The sequence below is a fragment of the Aquarana catesbeiana genome, linkage group LG03, assembly GCF_042186555.1.
Source record: "Aquarana catesbeiana isolate 2022-GZ linkage group LG03, ASM4218655v1, whole genome shotgun sequence".
Taxonomy (NCBI): domain Eukaryota; kingdom Metazoa; phylum Chordata; class Amphibia; order Anura; family Ranidae; genus Aquarana; species Aquarana catesbeiana.
This window is the reverse complement of record NC_133326.1, coordinates 728,914,384-728,926,300: the sequence shown is the minus strand read 5'-3', so window position 1 is coordinate 728,926,300 and position 11,917 is coordinate 728,914,384.

Here is an 11,917-nt window from a genome sequence, read left to right as displayed (position 1 = left end):
TGAAAAAACGGCCGTTTTTAAAACTTTTTTTTGCATTGATCCATGTCCCCTGGGGCAGGACCCAGGTCCCCAAACACTTTTTATGACAATAACTTGCATATTAGCCTTTAAAATTAGCACTTTTGATTTCTCCCATAGACTTTTAAAGGGTGTTCCGCGGCATTCGAATTTGCCGCGAACACCCCAAATTGTTCGCTGTTCGGTGAACTTGCGAACAGCCAATGTTCGAGTCGAACATGAGTTCGACTCGAACTCGAAGCTCATCCCTAGTCCCCAGTAAAGTACCACTTACATCAGGTATCCCCAGCGGAGTGACTCTTACATCAGGTGTCACCAGTAGAGTACCTCTTACATCAGGTGTCCCCAGCGGAGTGCCTCCTTACATCAGGTGTCCCCAGTTCAGTGCCTCTTACATCAGGTATCCCCAGTACAGTACCACTTACATCATGTATCCCCAGCTGGGTGCCTCTTACATCAGGTGTCCCCAGTACAGTACCTCTTACATCAGGTGTCCCCAGCGGAGTGACTCCTTATATCAGGTGTCCCCAGTACAGTACCTCTTACATCAGGTGTCCCCAGCAGTGTGCCTCCTTACATCAGGTATCCCCAGTACAGTACCTCTTACATCAGGTGTCCCCAGCGGAGTGCCTCCTTCCATCAGGCATTCCCAGCAGAGTTTCTCCTTACATCAGGTGTCCCAAGTGGAGTGCCTCCTTACTTCAGGTGTCCCCAGTACAGTACCTCTTACATCAGGTATGCCCAGTGGAGTGCCTCTTACATCAGGTGTCCCCAGTGGAGTGCCTCCTTACATCAGGTGTCCCCAGCAGAGTGCCTCTTACATCAGGTGTCCCCAGTGGCGTGTCTCTTACATCAGGTGTCCCCAGCGGTCAGTGTCCCCAGCGGAGTTCCTCTTACATCATGTGTCCCCGGTGGAGTGCCTCTTAAATCAGTGCCCCCAGCGGAGTGCCTCTTAAATCAATGCCCCCGCCTGAGAGCCTCTTAAATCAGTGCCCCAGCGGAGTGTTGGCTGCAGATGGAGTGTTGGCTGCAGTCTAGCTACGTCTCCTCTCGTTCCTCGTGTTCAGTGGAGATGGGAGGGGCCGATCCATCCAGCTAACCCTGCCTGGAGAATTGGGAAGAGAAAAGCCAATTCATTGGCTGCACGGATCATCCCCTCCCCTCTCCACCGAACATGAGGAAAGAGAGGAGGTGTAGCTGAACACAAGGGGAAAGCTCTCGCGGTGGCGCCGATGGTCATTTTGTTGGAGCCAGGAGCCAGAACTGCTGCAGAGCCAAACATTCCCGTTTTTCTATGGACAAAAGGCAAAATCCTGAATCGGGACAGCCTCCGATTGGGACGAGGGTCCCAAAATCGGAATTGTCCTGGGAAAATCGGGACTGTTGGCAACTATGCATTTTTATGCCCCTCTACATTCTTGTAACACCTATGGATCCAGAGCATGCAATGAGACAAATGTAAGGAGCCCACACTTCTCCTGTGTCTCCTGCTGGGGGTGCTCTGCTCAAGGCTTGTTACCATTCACTCTTCACTGGAGGGAGTCTCACTGAAGCTCCAACTCCCCTCATTTTCCCCCTGTATTGCTTGTTTACTTTGTATTGATTTGTCGCATTCCTCTCAGTATCTCCTTTCAGGGTGTGTCTGTCCTGTATGACCGGCTCTCTGTCCCCTGAAGGGTTCTCACTGGCACAGAGAGACACGGAGGGTGAACATTCATGTAATATAGCTCACAATTACATCATCAAGTCGTTCTTTTTTCTGCAGGTACTTTTCTAAGTTTCTATGGAACATTCAGCAGTGTACTCTCCTCTAAAGCAGGCCACAGATGATCTAATTTTCTTTCCTTCAACCACAGGTTAGAAGAAATTCACTTAATTCCCCAACAGCACAGTCCATGTTATTGGTGGAATCCTTTCCGCTGCGCTAATGTATTGTCACAGTGTACAGAAATACCTGACAGGATGAGTGTACTGAAGATGATTGATAGACTTTGTTACACTGTACTGGTGTGGTGGTGATCAGGAATCCTGTTACTGACTTTCACTGGTCTGGTGACACTGGGACTGGTGCATAGGCGTGCGCACAGGGTGTGCCAGGTGTGCCTGAGCATACCCTAATCACCCTGTGCTGCACAGATTTCCCCTGCTGCTTGGCTGCTGAAGAAAGGGACTGGGGAATCTCTGTCTCAAAAGTGAGACATCGGGGGCTGGTTTAGACCCCTGATATTTCACCAAAGCCCCCAATGGGGCTAATAAAAGATTGTTAAAAAAATAATACATTATTGCAAAAAAATGTAAAAATTCAAAAAAAAATTGTAAAAAAGTAATAATAAAAAAATAATAAAAATAAACCACTTACACTAATCTCTGCCCTACTGACAACTGACATTGTCCACTGCTCTACTGACACTATCAGTTATATATATACTGTATATATACATAATATATACACAATACACAATATATATATACACACACACACAGATATGTGTTTGAGCTTTTGGGTACACACCCTAATGCAATAGGCTGCGCACACCTATGGACTGGTGTGTTGGTGATCGGGAACACTGTTGATGGTCACACTGGTCTGATGACACTGGAACTGGTGTACTGTGATCAGGGACACTGTGACTGGCTGCACTGGTCTGGTGACACTGGGACTGGTGTGGTGTTATACGGTAACACTATTGATGGCTATACTGGTCTGGTGACACTGGTACTTGTGTGGTGGTATATGGTAACACTGTTGATGGCTACACTGGTCTGATGACACTGAGACTGGTGTGGTGCTGTATGGTCACACTGTTGATGGCTACACTGGTCTGATGACACTGGAACTGGTGTTATGGTGATCAGGAACACTGTTAATGGTTACACTGGGACTGGTGTTATGGTGATTAGGAACACTGTTGATGGCTATACTGGTCTGGTTACACTGGGACTGGTGTATTGGTGATCAGGAACCCTGTTGTCGGCTACACTGGTCTGATGACACTGGGACTGGTGTTATGGTGATTAGGAACACTGTTGATGGCTATGTTGGTCTGGTGACACTGGGACTGGTGTGTTGGTGATCAGGAACCCTGTTCACGGCTACACTGGTCTGGTGACACTGGGACTGGTGTTATGGTGATCAGGGACACTGTTGATGGCTGCACTGGTCTGGTGACACTGGGACAGGTGGTATGGTGATTAGGAACACTGTTGATGTCTATACTGGTCTGGTGACACTGGGACTGATGTGTTGGTGATCAGGAACCCTGTTGACGGCTACACTGGTCCGATGACACTGGGACTGGTGTGTTGGTGATCGGGGACACTGTTGATGGTCGCACTGGTGTGGTGACATTGTACTGCTGTGGCGAGTGATCAGAGACACTGGCTGGCTGTACTGGCATACAATGATATCAAAGCAACCAGTCTGATATCTCTACCTACAGCAGTACAATGTCACCATAGTGACACCGAACTGGTAATCTGGTGATGATTTTTTGTGCACAAGGGTTTCCTATAGTGCCGAGTGCCAATTGTTGTGAGAGGAAACAGAGCAAAGGCTGGGCTATAATATGCAGCCTTTGTTTACAAGTGTTATCGTTGTGATTGGTCACCGGGGACATATTTAATATTGACTGGACCCTGGGCAAGCATTTTCTTGCCCCCCCCCACTAAGTGGACATACAGAGTATGGCTCAGTCCCGCCCCTGATCCCTCCTCACTGGCTGTGATTGACAGCAATGGCAGCCAATGGCAAAGGGAGAGACCTGGGAGAACAGAGGCTCTTGTGCACATTGAATGCATGAAGGTAAAACATTGTCACCCTTTACAGCCACTTTAAGCCTTAGGATAAAATAAGACTTGGACATCCACATCTAAGAGATGACAATAGAGAGGAACACGGCTCTCAGTGAAATATTTTGCCTGCAATTTGGATGCTCCCACATTTAGATCTACTGTGCATCAGCAACATTTAATTGGTTCCCACCCAGCCTATGGTACAATGACAGGCGGGAGGGGCGGCTTTTGTTCTTGGAGGACGTCATATGACGCCCTCCCATTATTGACGTCGGGCACGGCAATCGGTGGTGAGTTTTGTCCCTTGGAGACAGGGCATTACAGATCACGGTAAAGAGCCAATGATGAAGGTTTTTCACTATGTAATCAGCTGTGTCCAATCGCATCTGATCACATGTAAACATATGTCGGTTATCAGCATTTCCTTTCCTCCACCCTATCACTGTGTGAGAAAAGGGAAGCCAAAAAGCGTCTTTTCTGTGACGTACATTTACACTGATCAGTGCAGCCTCATCAGCATTTCTGTGTACATCAGTGCATAATATCAGTGCCCATCAATGCCACCTTATCAGTGCAGCCTCATCAGTGCCCACCAGTGCAGCCTATAAGTGCCCATCAGTGTCCATCAGTGCCCCCCAGTGCAGCCTATCAGTGTTCTTTAGTGCCAACTCATCAGTGCCCACTATTGCAGCCTATAAGTGCCCACCAGTGCAGCCTATTAGTGTTCATCAGTGCCACCTCATCAGTGCCCACCAGTGCAGCCCATCAGTGACCATGTGCCACCTCATCAGTGTCCACCAGTGCAGCCTATCAGTGCCAATCAGTGTTCATCAGTGCCCACAAGTGCAGCCCATCAGTGTCCATCAGTTCCACCTCATCAGTGGCCATCAGTGCAGCCTATCAGTGCCAATCAGTGCCCATCAGTGCAACCTATCAGTCCCAATCGGTGTCCATCAGTGCCACCTCATAAGTGCAGCCTATCAGTGTCCATCAGTGCAGCCTATCAGTATGCATCAGTGCCCAGAGCGTGGATCTCAGCACTGCAGCTCCTACTCCAAACTCGACCCGTTTCTTAGCTGCACCTACAGCCTCAGCCTTCTCCCGACCACACAGACTGCATCAGGGTGGGGTCTGAGAGACAGTAGTGCTCCTGTCCTGCCCCCTCCCCTGCTCTCTGTGGACTACTGCTGCCTCGAAGGTGCTAAAATGGCAGGGCAGTACAAAAAAACCCCAAATGACCCCATTTTGGAAAGTAGACACCCCAAGAAAATTGCTGAGAGGCATGTTGAACCCATTGAATATTTATTTTTTTTGTCCCAGTGTTTTGTTCAGTGATTGAATAATGACAAAAAAAAAAAAAAATATTTACAAAAAGTTGTCACTAAATGATATATTGCTCACACAGGCCATGGGCCTATGTGGAATTGCACCCCAAAATACATTCAGCTGCTTCTCCTGAGTATGGGGATACCACATGTGTGGGACTTTTTGGGAGCCTAGCCGCGTACGTAGGCCCCGAAATCCAATCACCGCCTTCAGGATTTCTAAGGGTGTAAATTTTTGATTTCACTCTTCACTGCCTATCACAGTTTCGGAGGCCATGGAATGCCCAGGTGGCACAAACCCCCCCAAATGACCCCATTTTGGAAAGTAGACACCCCAAGCTATTTGCAGAGAGGCATGTTGAGTCCATGGAATATTTTATATTTTGACACAAGTTGCGGGAAAGTGACACATTTTTTTTTTTTTTGCACAAAGTTGTCAGTAAATGATATATTGCTCACACAGGCCATGGGCATATGTGGAATTGCACCCCAAAATAAATTTAGCTGCTTCTCCTGAGTATGGGGATACCACATGTGTGGGACTTTTTGGGAGCCTAGCCGCGTACGGGGCCCCGAAAACCAATCACTGCCTTCAGGATTTCTAAGGGTGTAAATTTTTGATTTCACTCTTCACTGCCTATCACAGTTTCGGAGGCCATGGAATGCCCAGGTGGCACAAACCCCCCCCAAATGACCCCATTTTGGAAAGTAGACACCCCAAGCTATTTGCTGAGAGGCATGGTGAGTATTTTGCAGCTCTCATTTGTTTTTGAAAATGAAGAAAGACAAGAAAAAACTTTTTTTTTTTCTATTTTCAATTTTTCAATTTTCAAAACTTTGTGACAAAAAGTGAGGTCTGCAAAATACTCACTATACCTCTCAGCAAATAGCTTTGGGTGTCTACTTTCCAAAATGGGGTCAATTGGGGGGGTTTTGTGCCACCTGGGCATTCCATGGCCTCCGAAACTGTGATAGACAGTGAAGAGTGAAATCAAAAATTCACGCCCTTAGAAAGCCTGAAGGCGGTGCTTGGTTTTCGGGGTCCCATACGCGGCTAGGCTCCCAAAAAGTCTCACACATGTGGTATCCCCGTACTCAGGAGAAGCAGCAGAATGTATTTTGGGGTGTAATTTCACATATTCCCATGGCATGTTTGAGCAATATATCATTTAGTGACAACTTTGTGCAAAAAAAAAAAAAAAAAAATTGTCTCTTTCCCGCAACTTGTGTCGCAATATAAAATATTCCATGGACTTGACATGCCTCTCAGCAAATAGCTTGGGGTGTCTACTTTCCAAAATGGGGTCATTTGGGGGGGGGGGGGTTAACTGTCCTGGCATTTTATGCACAACATTTAGAAGCTTAAGTCACACATCACCCACTCTTCTAACCACTTGAAGACAAAGCCCTTTCTGACACTTTTTGTTTACATGAAAAAGTTTTTTTTTTTTGCAAGAAAATTACTTTGAACGCCCAAACATTATATATTTTTTTAAAGCAAATGCCCTACAGAATAAAATGGTGGGTGTTTCATTTTTTTTTTCACACAGTATTTGCGCAGCGATTTTTCAAACGCATTTTTTGGGGAAAAAACACACTTTTTTAAATTTTAATGCACTAAAACACACTATATTGCCCAAATGTTTGATGAAATAAAAAAGATGATCTTAGGCCGAGTACATGGATACCAAACATGACATGCTTTACAATTGCGCACAAACATGCAGTGGCAACAAAATAAATACATTTTTAAAAGCCTTTAAAAGCCTTTACAGGTTACCACTTTAGATTTACAGAGGAGGTCTACTGCAAAAATTACTGCCCTCGATCTGACCTTCGCGGTGATACCTCACATGCATGGTGCAATTGCTGTTTACGTTTGACGACAGCCGCTTGCGTTCGCCTTAGCGCGAGAGCAGGGGGCGACAGGGGTGCTTTTTTTTTTTTTTTCTTTATTATTTTTTTGCTCAGGTTCCCTGTTGAGACAGGAGAGCCAGAGGAAAAAAAAGAAAGACGGTGGGGGGGGGGGCATTCCCTCCCACGGCTTGTAAAAGCAGCCTAGAGGCTAATTAGCCACTAGGATTGCTTTTACATGAAAGCCGACCGCTGGCTGAAAAGAATGATACCAAGATGATACCTAAACCTGCAGGCATCATTCTGGTATAACCACTCAAAGTCGTGAATGGCGTACCTGAAGACAAAAAATGGTTAACAATAAAGCACAGTAAACGGTAAAGTATAAAAAATTGCATACCTGAAAAGCAAACATGATAAAACATAATACAAATAAAACATTGCAGAATAGAATACAGTAAAAAAGAGCAGAACAATAGAGAGAGAGAATAGAGAGAGAGAGAGAACAATAAAACGACAACTATTTTTTTTATTTTATATTTTTTTTTTTTTTTTTTTACACTTTTTTTGTAACTAACTTTTATAACTGTAACCAGTTCCAGGTTCGGGTCTCTCAAAATACGATGGTATCTTGGGAGACCCTGTGAAAGTGTGTCCTAGTCTGTGCAATGCTGTACCCTACGCTAATACTCAACTAGTGAATGGTAGCATTCAAAACATTCACCAATGCAAAAACCAGGATTGTCAGGACAGGAGGGACAATAATAGCGGGTGTCACGCTTATATCCGCGCTTGCTGCAGACACAACATCTTTTTTGGGGGGGGTTCGCTGGGTAGGGGTACTCGGGAGGACATAAAGAAAATGCCTCTCATGCAGCCGACTGCATTTGGTTGGGGATGTGAATGGGGGAAGTACGGGTGCTGCAGAAGTGGTGGGTTCCCAATTAGGATTGGAGAATGCAGCAGGAAGGGTACTATGGGCACGACGGGCCTGTGTTTGTCTTTTTGGTGGCAGCGGGACACTACTTGTGCTTGCCACCTCACCAGCTTGAACTGCACTTATGGGACTCGCCACGTCACCAAGTGTTACTGCAGCGCGGGTTTGACTACGACCGGGGTGTACTAGGCCTCTGGTGCTTGCCAGTTCAATAAAAAGCTACCAAAAAAACTGTTAGTGATCGCAGGGATCAGGCCTGACTCTGCAAACGCTGCAGTTATGCATTTAGTGTTTTGTAAGTGACAGTGATCGATCGATACTGCACTTGGGTGGGCTGGGCTGGGCCAGGCGGAGGGGCAAAACGCAAGTGCTAGCAGGTATCTGGGCTGATCCCACTAACACTGCGTTTTTGGGAACCCTAAACTGCTGGGGACGCTAGTATAGATCTGATCGGATCAGATATTGATCCGTTCAAATACTATACCACTAAGGGAGGTGTATGCTGCGTGCGTGGGTGTTAGCGCTACTGGCGCTAACCTGACGCTGCTTGGGGCTGGTGCTTGCCAGTTCACCAAAATGCTACCAAAAAAACTGTTAGCGATCGCAGGGATCAGGCCTGACTCTGCGAACGCTGCAGTTATGCATTTAGTGTTTTGTAAGTGACAGTGATCGATCGATACTGCACTTGGGTGGGCTGGGCTGGGCCGGGCGGAGGGGCAAAACGCAGGTGCTAGCAGGTATCTGGGCTGATCCCGCTAACACTGCGTTTATGGGAACCCTAAACTGCTGGGGATGCTAGTATAGATCTGATCGGATCAGATATTGATCCGTTCAGATACTATACCACTAAGGGAGGTGTACGGTGCGTGCGTGGGTGTTAGTGGTACTGGCACTAACCTGACGCTGCCTGGGGCTGGTGCTTGCCAGTTCACCAAAATGCTACCAAAAAAACTGTTAGCGATCGCAGGGATCAGGCCTGACTCTGCGAACGCTGCAGTTATGCGTTTAGTGTTTTGTAAGTGACAGTGATCGATCGATACTGTACTTGGGTGGGCTGGGCGGAGGGGCAAAATGCAGGTGCTAGCAGGTATCTGGGCTGATCCCGCTAACACTGCATTATTGGGAACCCTAAACTGCTGGGGACGCTAGTATAGATCTGATCGGATCAGATATTGATCTGTTCAGATACTATACCACTAAGGGAGGCGTATGCTGCGTGCGTGGGTGTTAGCGGTACTGGCGCTAATCTGACGCTGCCTGGGGCGACGCATATCACCGCCGGGCGATCAGGGGGCTAAACCTTTATTCGGTCATAAACGGCGGGTGCCCTGACACTATAAAAAATAAACAAACTAACCAGCGTCACCCGTAACAGTTATACGGTGATCAGTGGTGAAAGGGTTAACTAGGGGGCAATCAAGGGGTTAAAACCTTTATTAGGTAGTATATGGGGGTCCCTGACGCTATAAAACGCTGACGGTGAACCTAAATATTTACTTCCCTAACTAGCGTCACCAGCGACACTAATACAGCGATCAGAAAAATGATCGCTTAGTGGCACTGGTGACGGGGGGTGATCAAGGGGTTAAAACTTTATTAGGGGGGGTTAGGGGGGTACCCTAGACCTAAAGGGGGCTAACCCTAACTGTCCTAACACTGTAACTGTCACAAACTGACACCATGCAGTAATCAGAAAAAAAAAAACTGCTTGGTGTCAGTTTGTGACAGGGGGGGTGATTGCGTGGTGATCGGGGGGCGATCGGGGGGGGATCGGGGTGTTTTTTGTGCCTGGCATGTTCTACTGTGTGTGTGTGTGTTGTGCACTCACATTACAGTCTTCTCTCCTCGGCGCCGGAACGGAAAATACCAAGCCGAGGAGAGATGACATAATTTCCTTTGCTGCTGTTTAGCATACAGCAGCAAAGGAATGTTCCCATTGGCCGGCGGCGATCGCGAGGGGGGGGCCACGAACGGATGGCCTCCCCCTCACCTCTGATCGCCGGGGAACAAAACAGGACCGCCTCGGGCACCGGGGGGGGGGTCCGATCGGACCCCCCACCCGCGGGAGGCAAATCACGTGTATGTACGTGATTTTGCCTGCCCGTGCCGCCTTGCCGACGTACATCGGCGTGAGGCGGTCCTTAAGTGGTTAAAATAGATGATACAGTGCTTTTTTGTGAAACCCATATATGTATACATGCACATAGGATTGTATAGTGAGAAACAATAAGACATAACACATAAAGGTGGGGTTATTGAAAATTCATTTCCCCAAAGTCATAAATCTGTTCTCTTTGAGTTGGTAAAGTCTTATTAGGACAAGGAGGGTTTGATTTAACACAGCTGGGTGCCATACTGTCTCTACACAGGTGTTTTTAATTGGACAAAACAAATTATAAATTACTTTAATGAACATATAGCAGTGGTTCTCAACTCCAGTCCTCAGGACCCACCAACAGGCCAGGTTTGCAAGATAGCTGAAATACATCACAGGTGATATCACTTGATGCTCAGTGACTGCAGTATTCTAGTCTGCAACTCCCCAAGGTAATACTTAAAATCTGGCCTGTTGGTGGGTCCTGAGGACTGGAGTTGAGAACCACTGACATATAGGAATTCTGGGAATGAATAAGTTTGTCTGGTTGTAGAACAGGTGTCAGATTTATGGACAATTACATTGACGTAGATCTTAGCGACCAATCTTATCTAGGAGAGATGGCTAAGATAAGGCTTGTAAAAGGGTATATAAATGCAAGTTTTACAATTGTTAGACAATAGACCTAGGCATCTATCAGGCTCACTTATATATATGCAGCCCTATTGCAGGGGTTATAGCGGTGAGAACCAATAGGCAAATATCTGTTCCTTTGTTGTAACTTGTCTCCTCGTACGAGTCAAATAAAGAAAACCTGCATCACTGAAGTCCTGCCTGGTTCAATACGTTATTATTCTACTTCAACTGCACCCTGATCCCACCCAGTTGTGTGACACAAGCGAATGAATATTCGCTATTCTTCCTCATTCCCCTCCCGGCCAATCAGATAGTCCCTATTGGCCAGGGAGTCTTAGGACTCCCTGGCCAATCGTGTCTTAGGACACACTTCTGGTTTCCAATCGGCTGGAAGGAGAATGTATGTGTGCTTGCCGGAGCGGCCCCGGCTCTTCCTTATCCCTGCCTCCATGGCTCATCGATGCCTCCACAAGGTAAGGCAGCCTCTGGGATGACTTCCGCTGTTTGTCTCCCTCGGGAGGGTGGAGGGTGATTGCCACCGCCACCTGTCTCCCACAGTCTGGGGGAGATCGCCACCGCCTGTGTCTCCTGTCAAGGGGGGGTAAAAAAAAAGTGAGCACCAGCCACCACAGCAGCTGGCTGTTATGCATCCAGTGAAATGAAGAGCCCCTCCCCTAAAGGGATATTTACATGCAGATGGCGCACCTATTAAATTTAGTGGGGGCATTTTCTCTGCACGCTTCTATGCGGACTGTGGAATACAGGGAATGGTCTATTTAATGATGTGTAAAGGTGGTGCCTACTATGTTGGCAAAACTATAAGGCAACTTAAAGCGGGGGTCCACCTATCTATCGTTTTTTTTTTTTTTGAGTTCATTCACAAACTTTTCTTCTCAGCATTACATACTCACATATTATGTGTAATATGTCCGCCTGTGTCAGATTTCGTCGGAAAGAATAACTTATATTATTCACTGCAGGCGGTTTCCATCTTCATTGTGGGCATTTGAAGCCCACAAGCATTTACTTCCTGGATGTGGTGAATGCTGTGCTCCCAGCATTCACTGCTCATTTCCGCACATGCTCAGTGGCATCCTGGGAAGCTTGAGACTAGCTCCCAGGAGTCTGGGAGAGGCTAGAAACACGCCTACTCCCACGGGAGAAGAACCAGGAAGTGCAAAGAAGAATAGAAAAATAAAAGGTAATTACGGCGATTTAAATTTTTTTAAACGGCATGTCAGCATCTAGGCAAGGAAGAGA